The sequence below is a fragment of the Linepithema humile genome, chromosome 3, assembly GCF_040581485.1.
Source record: "Linepithema humile isolate Giens D197 chromosome 3, Lhum_UNIL_v1.0, whole genome shotgun sequence".
In the NCBI taxonomy this organism is placed as follows: domain Eukaryota; kingdom Metazoa; phylum Arthropoda; class Insecta; order Hymenoptera; family Formicidae; genus Linepithema; species Linepithema humile.
In genome coordinates this window covers 19945871-19959870 of record NC_090130.1, presented here as the reverse complement: position 1 = coordinate 19959870, position 14000 = coordinate 19945871, and the positions used below count along the sequence as shown (strand labels likewise).

Genomic DNA, 14000 nt, shown 5'->3' with positions numbered 1-14000 from the left:
TCACATCCGTGGACACATGTCACAGTTTTAATTGCTTTTACATAGTAGTGACGAACCGTTAAGACGGTCCGTGGCTTCACACGTATATAACTTTACTAACCACATTGTACTACACGTTTATCAGAGGATGCGTTTCCTTAGTCAAAAATAGTACCAAAGCTTCTCTAATCATGTACTAAATTTTATAATTTGTATTACACTGAAGATGGCCACGTACCTTGGCCGAAACGTCTGTAGAAATTTATAAATAAAAGGAATTTTTGAGCAAATCGATCCAGCTCTTGCTCTATTGGCTATATATATTAAAACGATTTTTAATTTAATTAAGGAAGAGCAATAACCAATTATTATTGTATTTTACATTTATAACATTTTATAATACAATTAGGGCCTATCCAGGTAAATTTGTATAGTACATAACAATATTCATAAAAAATATTATCTAATAGCATTTTACATGTATTCATATAATAAAAATGCGACTTGATAATTTTCTTCATGAATATGGTTTTACAGCAAATTTGTCTAGATCTCTTATAATATTTTTATAGAAATATGGGTGGATGTACAATTCCATTTTGCAATAACTCATTTAAAAAGGGTTATATTATGAAAATATTTCTGAGAGATCCAGAACGTCGAATGGAGTGGATAAAAAGTATAAATAGTAAATATAAAAATTGGACACCATCAAAAAATTCATATTTATGTAAGGTACAATTATTATTTGTTTGATAAATATTTACAATATTATAATAAAACATTAATGTAATACTAATAAAAATATGTTTTAATTGACTAAAATATATAGTCAATTTTATTATGAATTTAATTTTTTGTTTTTTAATCATTTTTTAATTATGTATCATTACACGTAAATCCAAATCAAATACTATAATAATCCTGATAATATTTTCTAATTATTTTTTGTGTTATTATATAGGTAAATTTTGCTCCTGAAATGTGGGAACAAAGAATAGATAATAAAAGAAAATTAAAACCATATGCAGTGCCAACATATTTTGAATACTTTTTCAGGGAAAAAGTATTTTTCAATAATCAAAGATCTGATGTAATTGAAGATGAACATAGATTATTATATTATAATTCCAACAAAAATCAAATTATAGTAAATGATAAGGAGGTAAAATCAATGATAAAATAAATAAAAAATAATGAGTAAAAGATATATTAAGAGGATGCTGAAGTCATATTGTTACCGACCGAAACTTCAATTTTCTAAAAAGGGTGGCGTTTTTTATTGCTTTAATAGAATTACAAATCCTTTGGTGTAAATAAAGTACATATGCTAATCTTTCGGCAGTTGGTCAAATTTAAACCAAAAAATAAAAAAAATTTTTGAAAATTTACCGACAATGTCACCTCAAAGAATTATATCTTTTATATCAAAATTATACTGCTTCAATCTGCAAAACAAGACCATGTGCCGAAGAAGAGCGTATGAAACAATAATGGAAAACCAAAAAAATAGAGCTTAGAGACTTATTTTCAAAACGCCACCCTTTTCCAGATTTATGTAAAGCATGTGTGCAATATAGAAAGAATAAGGTAAAAAAGAGCTATAGATTAGTTCCGAGATTTTGGGATAGAGGCGCTATACAGTTCTCAGTGCTATCTGTCATAGGGCGGTATTCATAGTCCGTTCTTATATTCAAGATCGTCTTAAGCACGAACTTATATTCGCTCTCTTTGTCAGACACAATCTATGTGTGACGAAGAGAGCGAATATAAGTCCGTGCTTAAGACAATCTTAAATATAAGAACGGACTATGAATACCGGCCATATACAGAATCTTTTAGGTTAGTTATGTGTGTGTTAGTTGTGCGTGTGTGTGTGTTTGTGTTATGTGCTACGAAACCCGGCTGAAAAAAATGGGTTGAAGGCACTCTGAAGGATAAAAAAGTGTATGTATTATACATAAATTTTGCAACATTTTTGCAAACATTTATATTATTTAATTACATACATTCATATTCTAATTTCTACAAAATACTTTTATTCATGTGCTTTATGTGTATATATTATGTATATTCTGTGCTCCATATTATGTATATTCACATCAAAGTATCTATGTAAAATTAACTTTTTATATCATCTTGTATATTGTATATCATTTATATGAATATCATTTTGTATATTGTATATATTTTTATAATAAATGTATATGTCATATAACTTATTTATAAAGCATGAAATATATATAAAGGTATTTTTAGTTTCTTGTATGTATCATTTGTAAAAAAATCTTGATAAAAAAAACATTAATTTTGTGACTTGCAATTATCTGTTTCAATATATACTTCTTTTAAATACTTACAACTAGCCTTATTTTATGCGTTTTCCTTGGTATCTAAAATACACATCAAAATATAAAATTAATTTCTAGTTCAGTAGAAAAAAAACATTGTAGTCTTACACCAGAAAGGAATGGTAAAATATCATGTATATGTAATAACAAATAAATCACTTTTCCACTGACATTATACACAACTTTGCAGAAATAAATTTATTCTGTGAATTTTGAATGTGTAGTGCAGTTTAAAACACACAGTCGAAATATATCTATATTTTTGAAATAATAATTCTGATTTTTCATGAATCACAGTGGTTTTATAAAATGTTCAATTTTAACAGTTTTTATTGGACTGTACTTTAGACAATATTATATTTTGCCATTTCTCTCTGTTGTAAGACAAGAATGTTTCGTTTCTACTGTAATAGAAATACATTTTCGATTTTGATACGTATTTTAAATACCAAGTTAATCACATAAAATAAGGCTAAGTGTAAGTATTTAAAAGAAGCATATAATGAAACAGATTATTGCAAGTCGCAAAATTAATGTTGTTTCTTTTATCAAAATTTTTTTACAAATGATAGACACAAAAAAATAAAAATATCTTTATATTTCATGCTTTAGAAATAAAAAATATGGCATATATCATATACATTTATTGTAAAAAGAGTATACAAAATGATGTCAATTTCTTAGAAAAATATTTTGATATAAATATAGATAATGTGGAGCATATAATATACATTATATATATATATATACATAAAGCATATGACGTAATAAAAGTATCTTACAATAAAGAATAAGACAAGCCAGAGGCGGTTTCCTCGTGGACTGGCAATATATAATAAGACAAGCCAGAGGCGGTTTTCTCGTGGACTGGCATTAGAAAACTCTTATTCTTGTCTTCAAGCCAGAGGCGGTTTCCTCGTGGACTGGCAATATAGAATAAGACAAGCCAGAGGCGGTTTTCTCGTGGACTGGCATTAGAAAATTCTTATTTTTGTCTTCAAGCCAGAGGCGGTTTCCTCGTGGACTGGCAATATAGAATAAGACAAGCCAGAGGCGGTTTTCTCATGGACTGGCAATATAGAATAAGACAAGCCAGAGGCGGTTTTCTCGTGGACTGGCATTAGAAAATTCTTATTCTTGTCTTCAAGCCAGAGGCGGTTTCCTCGTGGACTGGCAATATAGAATAAGACAAGCCAAAGGCGGTTTTCTCGTGGACTGGCAATATAGAATAAGACAAGCCAGAGGCGGTTTTCTCGTGGACTGGCATTAGAAGAAAATTCTTATTCTTGTCTTCAAGCCAGAGGCGGCTTTGTCGTGGACTGGCAATATAGAATAAGACAAGCCAGAGGAGATCTTTCGTGAGCTGACAATTTTAAATAAATATAATCAGAGGCGATCTAACGTCAGCTGACAGTTTAGAAGAAAGAGAGCTAAAGGCGATTTATTCGTGAACTGGCAAATTGTAAGAAATATTGTCAGAGGCGATCTATCGTGAGCTGACAATTTTAAATAAATATTGTCACAGACGATCTAACGTCAGCTGACAGTTTAGAAAAAAGAGAGCTAAAGACGATTTATTCGTGAACTGGCAAATTGTAAGAAATATTGTCAGAAGCGATCTATTGTGAGCTGACAATTTTTAATAAATATAGTCAGAGGCGATCTAACGTCAGCTGACAGTTTAGAAAAAAGAGAGCTAAAAACGATTTATTCGTGAACTGGCAAATTGTTAGAAATATTGTCAGAGGCGATCTATCGTGAGCTGACAATTTTAAATAAATATTGTCACAGACGATCTAACGTCAGCTGACAGTTTAGAAAAAAGAGAGCTAAAGACGATTTATTCGTGAACTGGCAAATTGTAAGAAATATTGTCAGAGGCGATCTATCGTGAGCTGACAATTTTTAATAAATATAGTCAGAGGCGATCTAACGTTAGCTGACAGTTTAGAAAAAAGAGAGCTAAAAACGATTTATTCGTGAACTGGCAAATTGTAAGAAATATTGTCAGAGGCGATCTATCGTGAGCTGACAATTTTAAATAAATATTGTCACAGACGATCTAACGTCAGCTGACAGTTTAGAAAAAAGAGAGCTAAAGACGATTTATTCGTGAACTGGCAAATTGTAAGAAATATTGTCAGAGGCGATCTATCGTGAGCTGACAATTTTTAATAAATATAGTCAGAGGCGATCTAACGTCAGCTGACAGTTTAGAAAAAAGAGAGCTAAAGACAATTTATTCGTGAACTGGCAGATTTTAAGAAATATTGTCATAGGCGATCTAACGTCAGCTGACAGATTTGAAGAAATACGTATTTATTTTAGTTAGCAATTTACTGCACGTGTGGTCTGTTTATATTTTATCAGATAATTTATAAGGTCATTTAACCTTTTTTCTCGCAATTGAAATTCTATCGTATGGCTGAATGATGTACATACGAGACAAAATAGACTTATACAAGGTGTCTAATAGATATAAGTTAGATATGATAAAATATTTTATTTGAAAAATGTATGTATAATACTATATGTCTAATTGGAAAAATATGTTATATGCTTTTCCTATTTTTATTCTTATGTAACAAATACAAAATAAATAAATAAGTTAATTAATTATTGAATACATACATATACATATTGAATATAGTTATCTTTATTTTGTATTTTATATAACTGAAATAATATATACTTTCATTATTTTAGTCATTATCATATAAAATACAAAATAAAGATAACTATTTATTGAATATATGTGTATATGTATATATTAATTAATTGATTAATTAGTTATTTAGTATTTACTACATAAGGATAAAAGTAAGAAAAGTATATGACATTTTTCTTCAATGATATATATAGTATTATATGTATATTTTTTATTTATTATTTTGTCATATTTAGTTTGTATTTATTTGACACCTTGTATACGCTTATGTTTTCTCGGACATTATATTGCAGCTTTGCGACGAAATTTCAGTCGAGGAAACAAGCGCAAGCATCGTTTGTTTACAAACTTCCGATGACACACGTATGTACACAGACCACACGTCAGTGTAGTGAGTCACCACTACAAACAAATGCGTACACACGGACCTACGCGGCATAGGTCCGTAGGCTGCGCCGATAATGTCATTTCATTTTTAGTACCATCGAAATGATGGCGCTTTCGCGTCGGAGTTCGCCCGTCACTTCAGCATCCTCTTAAAATGTTTCTAATAAATATATTTCTTTAGATGGCTATAGATATATATATATATATATATATATATATAAAACTGTTGAAATTATAGATGAAACTGATCTTCGACAAGCAATGAATTCTGTAATACATTATCAACAGAATGCATTTCAAATACAACTAAAATTGATGAAAATAAAGAAGAAAGTAAGAACACACACAACAAGAAATTAGAAGAAATAAATCGAAAAATGCAAATCCATTCTATGCAGTTTTGTGTAAGACGATCAGTCAAAATAAACTGAAAATTGCGATGTTTTAAAAGATATTTCACTAGAAAATTTTCAAAAAATGCGTAATATAAATTTACATAAATTTTTAATAAATAAAATTAATTATGTTCCCACAGATCATATTCTAGATTGTCATAATTTGCGTTTAAATTTATTTAACAATTCGCTACGGTGCGTTTAAAATTAAAAAATAAGCGTAGATTTTTATTACCAAATCGCAAATATTATGAGAGTAAATCTATGGCAATGCACCACTCTTTTAGGTAAAATTAATGTTTTTTAAGTTTTAAAAAATTAAGTTTTATTTTTAATAATTAAGTTTTATTATATGCAATAACATTATTATTTTGGTTGTGATAACATTATTTTATGCAAATATTTTGTGCAATAATATTATTTTTGTTATAATAATATTATTTCGTATAACAAATAACATTATTTTATATACAACATCTATTTATTTCTATTTATTAAAATAAATACACAATCTTGAAAATAGTACGATTCAAAAACTGCTAGGAATAGCTTAAACATGGCGGATCATTCATAAATGATAGTTGTATGGCGCCACTCTGATTAAAGACTCTCTAGTCTTCTAAGCTGCTCGAACTTTGTTGGGATCAAGAGGGTAAGGAGTGGGGGAATGGGACAAAAATGGCGCAGACGAGAATACCTGTATCTTTAGTGCTCTAGTTTATATAGAGTTCACTGAATTTATATAAGCATTTAAACATAATAAAAAAAATGTTTAATCAATTTTCTTTTATTTAATAAATATTGCTAAAATGCTTTTTTATTCCTTTGTGGTTAAAGTGGTTTTTTTCCGTAAAGTCCAATTCAAAAAGACCACCGATTGCACAGGGTGTTTACGATAATTCAAGTTCGAGTTAGTTTCACTAGGACCGAAAAATGAGATAGACATAACCATCTAGAACCTTTATGATTCATGACAACTCGACGCTGTCTTGTATTGCTTGAGTTAAATTCATTGAATTTGTTGAGTTTATTGAGCAAATTTTATTGTAATAGAAAAATGTCAACTGCAAATCAGTCTATGAAAAAAACAAATAATGTTGGTATGTATGTTTGTATACCTCTTTAATAAATTAATAATAATATAATTAATAATAATAATAAATGACATTTTTCTATTACAATAAAATTTGCTTAATAAACTCAATAAGGGCCACTTTTTCCAACGTCGGTTAACTTTAACCGACTGGTAACTTTTCAGAATAGCCAACTAAAAACTCGAAACTTGTATATACATATACATATACAAATTTCGAGTTTTTAGTTGGCTATTCTGAAAAGTTACCAGTCGGTTAAAGTTAACCGACGTTGGAAAAAGTGGCCCTAAATTCAATGAATATAACTCAAGCAATACAAGACAGCGTCGAGTTGTCATGAATCATAAAGGTTCTAGATGGTTATGTCTATCTCATTTTTTGGCCCTAGTGAAACTAACTCGAATTTGAATTATCGTAAACACCCACAACCATACATATGGGTACTATCAAATTCTAGAGAATATATACCTGAGCCGTCCACATCATACGTCTAAAAATTTTTAAGATAGTTAATAATAATTCACTAATAAAGTACAAGATACAAAAAATTTTTAAATAATACAAACTTGAATGGCAACACTCTGGGTGTTTACAATTGGTGTTTACGATAATTCAAGTTCGAGTTAGTTTCACTAGGACCGAAAAATGAGATAGACATAACCATCTAGAATCTTTATGATTTATGACAACTCGACGCTGTCTTGTATTGGGTGTTTACGATAATTCAAGTTCGAGTTAGTTTCACTAGGACCGACAATGAGATATACATAATCATCTAGAACCTTTATGATTCATGACAACTCAACGCTGTCTTGTATTGCTTGAGTTAAATTCATTGAATTTGTTGAGTTTAATAAATATAAAATTATATACATATATATATAATTATATCTATTAAAGAGGTATACCAACATACATACCAACATTATTTGTTTCTTTCATAGATTGATTTGCAGTTAACATTTTTTTATTACAATAAAATTTGCTCTATAAACTCAACAAATTCAATTAATTTAACTCAAGCAATACAAGACAGCGTTGAGTTGTCATAAATCATAAAGATTCTAGATGGTTATGTCTATCTCATTTTTCGGTCCTAGTGAAACTAACTCGAACTTGAATTATCGTAAACACCCATTGCTTGAGTTAAATTAATTGAATTTGTTGAGTTTATAGAGCAAATTTTATTGTAATAAAAAAATGTCAACTGCAAATCAGTCTATGAAAGAAACAAATAATGTTAGTATGTATGTTGGTATACTTCTTTAATAGATATAATTATATATATATGTATATAATTATATTTATTAAACTCAACAAATTCAATGAATTTAACTCAAGCAATACAAGACAGCGTCGAGTTGTCATGAATCATAAAGGTTCTAGATGGTTATGTATATCTCATTGTCGGTCCTAGTGAAACTAACTCGAACTTGAATTATCGTAAACACCCATTATCTGATGAGCAACACAAAGCGTAATATTTGGAAAAATCCCAACTACGTACAACAAAATTGGATGTTCTGAAATTATAGTACAACAAATATGAAAAAATTGAAAGCTTAACTAGTATTAACAATAAGATTTATTACCTTATATCCATTTTTTAAATAGAATTATAAAAACACGTGAGAATAGTGTGAGGATTCTCCCATATTAGTTGCACATACATATTTCCAAAATTTTTATTTATTATCTGATAACTAAAATTATTTTACATTAGTTTGTTGTATATTATTCCAAATATACGTACTTGATTAGGATAATATGTATTATATTTCTGCAGTTTCATATTTTTTAGAATTTTTGGGTTATCAAACCGTCCTTGTAAGTTATAATTAGAAATGTTATTAAATCGGATGATATAATAGTGTCTATATAAACATAATCAAAGAGTACGTTTACACGGCAACGTTAATCGAGTTTCATAACTACGGATGTTACTATACCCAATTGAGATTGACGTGTTAATGTAGTCAATGTTCAATCGAACATTTGTAGAAACCGATTAATTAATTGAAACATAACTTACCTTTTATCAATATCGTAAATTCGTAGAAACGACGACTTAAAAGTAAACCAATATGCGGAACTAGCCGCAAATTTTGTTCCTAGGGTCAAATAGGGTCAAATGAGATTGATTTTATATAAGATGAGTCGTCTCCACAAAATATTTCGTTTTCTTCCGTACAACCTTTTCTATCATTTGTATATTTCAGTATCTACAAAAACATACTTTTTACATACTACATTAACATAGCATTATTACAATTTTTCTTTAAACATACCTTTATTGAATTTTCAGAAGCAGTTATAATGTGTTGCGATGTTGCGTTTATTTGTTCAATTTTAGAATGCACATCATGTATTTTTAAACGTTCCAAAAAAAAGTTATTTTGATTATCCTTAATTTGCCAACGATTAATAACACCATTTCTACAAAAATTTTTGTCAAAAATAAAAAATAGAAATAAACATAAAACGTAGTTTATAAATAAATACTTGCATGTCGCCACTTATAATATAATCATCGCAAAGAGCAAAACATTTAATCAAAGCGTTGTCAGTACACAGAATCTTTTTACTCTTTTCAATAGTACCGTTCTTTGCGCGATTATAAGCATGAAGTTTATTGCTCTCTATTTGTTCCACAAAACCAAACCGTATTTTTAATCATTTGTACGCGTTTATTATTATTTGTATGTTTTATGCAGTCACAGCCTTCCCTTACGTCATTTATTTGTCTTTCTTCATATTTTTTATATATCCAGTTGTAACTTGTAATAAATTTAGAATTAATATCTAAAGGTAATAGTGGTTTACATCTGTAAAAAAAAATAAGACATGTGTTCTTCAATGTGATCTTATATAAAATCATGAATATCTATCTTCTGAAAATATATAAATATTGAAATTTATTTTAAAAAGATATAATTAAAAAATTAAATCAAGTTTTGCTAAAAATAAGATAACAAGTTGTGACTTAAGATAATTCTAAAGTGATCTGTTTTACCAATTTCTTTCAAATACACTATACCTTTTTTGACCGTGTAGAATAAAAACTCCTTTTTTGTAATTAAAGTGCATATGCTAATACACTACAGACGGTCGATTTGAAAAGATTTTTTAAGCCATGCAGCCAAAAAAAAACAAAATTTACGAAAAATAAAAAGTAAAACAAATACTGTATCTGGCTTGAAAAATCCTTTCAAGTCGGCCGTCCGTAGTGTATTGGTATATGTACTTTAATTACTAAAAAGGATTTTTTATTTTACACAACCAAAAAAAGGTATAGTGTATTCATTGAACTATATACCATACTGGAACGAGCACAGGCTACCCCCTCCATTCGACAAAACGGTCAGACAAGGCAGTGACTCGGTACCGGATTTCTCTTTCTATCTCGTCTACTCTCGACTAATAGTAGCTGTAAACACGTGACCAAAACTGTTGGTTAGATAGAGAGATCCGGGTCCAAACAGCTATCTCCATCTGACCGGTCGAGAACAAAGGCGTGCTTGTTCCAGTATGGTATTGGCCGGAGCACAGACTTTTGCATAAAGCATAACGCATAAGCATAAGGAAATTGATTGGTCCATTTCCTTATGCATTTGCTTATGCTTATATATAGACCAATCAATTTCCTTATGCTTATGCGTTATGCTTTATGTAAAAGCTTGTGCTCTCGGCTTATATATTTTAGAGACTCTAAAAAGAGAGACTCGCCAACTCGTCACGTGACTGTTAGTGGACTCTGATTGGCTGGTGTATGGATCGCACATTTGTGCCCCGTGTGCACCATAAAGCTACACTGAACTACACTATGGCCGGTATTCATAAGGTCTGTTCTTTATAACTGAACTGGCTGCACTAGTTCAGAGTTTATCTTTTTCCTTCTAATGTAGAGAGCAAAAGATAAACTCTGAACTAGTGCAGCCAGTTCAGCTATAAAGAACAAACCTATAGTGTAGTTCAGTGTAGCTTTATGGTGCACACGGGGCACAAATGTGCGATCCATACACCAGCCAATCAGAGTCCACTAACAGTCACGTGACGAGTTGGCAAGTCTCTTTTTTTAGGGTCTTATTTTTTAGGTGGCTTATCCGACCATTTTCGCTCGTCTACACTAAGTACAATTTTAGTGTTGTTATATTGGTACCGTTGACTTTAAAACCGGTAATAAATTCAGTACCTATAAAACAAACTTTCATCCGATCTAAGGTAACCCGAATTGTTATTCTGTTCGACAGAAGATTATTTTTTATAGAAATATCTTTGTTTTTTATATGCAAATATTCTGATGAATGATTTGCTTTTTTGAGTTGGTACGATTGAAAACCAACTTCAGTATGATTTTCGGTCGTCTACATTACTCGCTCGGATGAGCCACAAGTAGGATTATCCTTCGGTGTAGATAGGGCATAATATATTTCAATGAGTGTATTTGAAAGAAATCGGTAAAACAGATCACTTTAGGATTCCTTTAACGTTAATATTTAAAAAAGTTTTATCGACAAATATTGTATTAGACTTAAGAAAAAGTATTTTTGCTAACAACACTTTTTAATTAGTAATTTTAATTGGACAAACTTGGATTAATTTAGAAGTGATTAATGATGTCATTGCATCGTCTCCGCTAATAAAAAACGGAATAATATAAGAAATCGATTCGGCAGGCAACGTGATGAAAAGAAAATTCTAGAACAGTGCTCAGAATTAGTTGAGCTTTCAACCGATTTCCGTGGTTGACGCCTCTTTTCCTTTCTTTATCGCACACGACGCAGCCGCTCTAGGATTTCTTTTTGTGTGGTTTTCCTTATAGACTTAGGCCGGCGTCACATAGAACCCGTAATCCGTAATCCGCACCAAAAGTCCGCAAAAGTTACTAGGGATTGCGTCCGTAACGTTACGTGTGTTTTATCTCCTTGTGTCCCATGGAGCCGTAATTCCATGAAATTTCCGTAAAAGTTACTAAAAGTTACTAGTTATTACTAGTAATGCTTTTTTTAATTTTATTTATTTAACTAAATTTGACGATTTAATTAAAATTTTTGTTAAAATTATAATATATTCTGTAGTTTTCTTATGAATAAAATACAAATAAACAATTATAATTTGTTAAATAAAAAATAGTAATACCGTTACGTGTGTATTTACGGCTCCATGGGACACAAGGAGAAAAAACATACGTAACGTTACGGACGCAATCCCTAGTAACTTTTGCGGACTTCCGGTGCGGATTACGGATTACGGGTTCTATGTGACGCCAGCCTTATTCCATTAAAGACAAAAAATAATGAATTCTTAATTTAAAAGAATTAAATATGAAAAAGATTAGATTTTCTTAGCCTAGTTCGTTCTTATTCCAGAATTATCTCAAGTACTGTTTTAAGATACTAATATGGCTTTTTGATTGCTTCATAACATTTTAGGAACCATACTTAAGAGAATCTTAAAGATAAAAACGGACTCTGAATACCGCTCAATAACTAAAAAAAAAAAAAAAAAGTGATAGAGGGAAAAAAACGCGTCAACAATAGTAGCTCATTGGTGACGAGGAAATCTATTAAAATATTTTTGCATAATATATTAAAAATAAACAAGTATTTTTAATAAATTTTAATAAATTTCATAAATTTTCATAAAATTCAATAATTAAGAAAGAAAACTCCATTCATAAATTAATGATGCTCCTAACACTCGACGCTGGTCGAGCAGCTTTGGCGCGTTCAATAAGAAGAGGAAAAGGATCGTCAACTACGGAAATCGGCTGAAATGCTCGATTAATACCAAGCACTGTTCTAGAATAAATTAAAATATAAATAAAATTAAGTTTTATTTAACTTACCGTTCACGAAATTTTTCCGATTTCTGATTCGTGACAAGCAAATGTTCACTTTTTTTCATTAGTATATATTTTGCCACATTATTAAATTGTATGCATACCATACTAATCTGTGATAAAGTATAAACATCACAGAAATTGAAAATTTTTTCTAATATCTCGTTTGGCAAATTATACGAAACAGACATTTTTGTCTTCCTAATTGAACGTTACCACGTGAGAATATAGATATTATAACCGGTATGTTCACTTCACTGAACTTATTATACTGAAATTAAATATACTAAAATTAAATACTGAATTTATTATACTTTTTAATTTTTAAAGTGGAATGTCTTCAGCTTAAGGTTACACGTGTTTACGATATGGTGGCCACGATGCAACTCTTCTCTTCCTAGAGCACTAAAGATACAGGTATTCTCGTCTGCGCCATTTTTCTTCCCCACTCCTTGCCTTCTCAATCCTTACAAAGTTTGAGCAGCTTAGGTTGTTTTCCAGCAAAGAACACAAATTGACACAAATCGACACAAGTATGGCTGCGTTCCGTAAAGAGCATATGCGCGCATGTATTTACAGTATACGTAACGTATACTGTAGATACATGCGCGCATATGCTCTTTACGGAACGCAGCCTATGACTCTGTCTTTGTTTGATATTCAATGAGCAACAGAGAGAATAATACTTTTGTGTCGCTTGTGTCTCTTGGTGAAAAACCAAGATCTATAGAGAAAAGGTTACCTCACGCGCAAAGAGGGACGAGCGGCAAGAGGGGCACATGCTGAGCGGGGCGAGCGGCAAGAGGGGGGCAATGATGATCTCATCGTCAAACAGTAGCTATCTCTCTTGCACGCTTTAGTGTTTTCTTTTTCGCTCCTTTAATATAGAAATGCTTTGAGTTTTTATCGAAAAAATACTTTTATTTTGTAAAATATTGATAGCACTGGAAATTGCGTAATAAAAATTAAAAAGTAAATTAGAAAGGCGCTATAAATTACATATATTGCAAATTATAGCGCTAGATATTTAACGTTTATAATGTTAAATATCGCTGCAACAGATGCATTTGTGATACAAATTGCTTTGTACTCGTATTTAGACTGTAATATCAATGAAAATAAAATATAATTTGGGGATATACACAAAAAACCATTTGTAAAGTAGTAAAATAAAAGAAAAAATAGTACATATTTAAAAATTATTTTTAAAATAATATTTACTGTTTATATGCATTATTTACAAAAAAAATACTATAAAGAAATTTATTTTTTATATTTAATTGT

General features: G+C 30.1%; 1 long non-coding RNA gene across 2 annotated transcripts; it reads right to left on the bottom strand.

Moving 5' to 3' along the window:
- Nucleotides 1-5910: 5910 nt before the first annotated feature.
- LOC136998775 (uncharacterized) lies at nucleotides 5911-13702 on the bottom strand. 2 transcript variants are annotated; one of them, XR_010889314.1, is made up of 3 exons: nucleotides 12723-13684; nucleotides 9163-9699; nucleotides 5911-9096 (listed from the first exon to the last, which is right to left on the bottom strand). It is a non-coding gene; the product is annotated as an uncharacterized lncRNA (long non-coding RNA). The 2 variants fall into 2 exon arrangements; XR_010889313.1 differs by having other exon boundaries at nucleotides 5912-7364; nucleotides 7441-9699; nucleotides 12723-13702.
- Nucleotides 13703-14000: the final 298 nt, after the last annotated feature.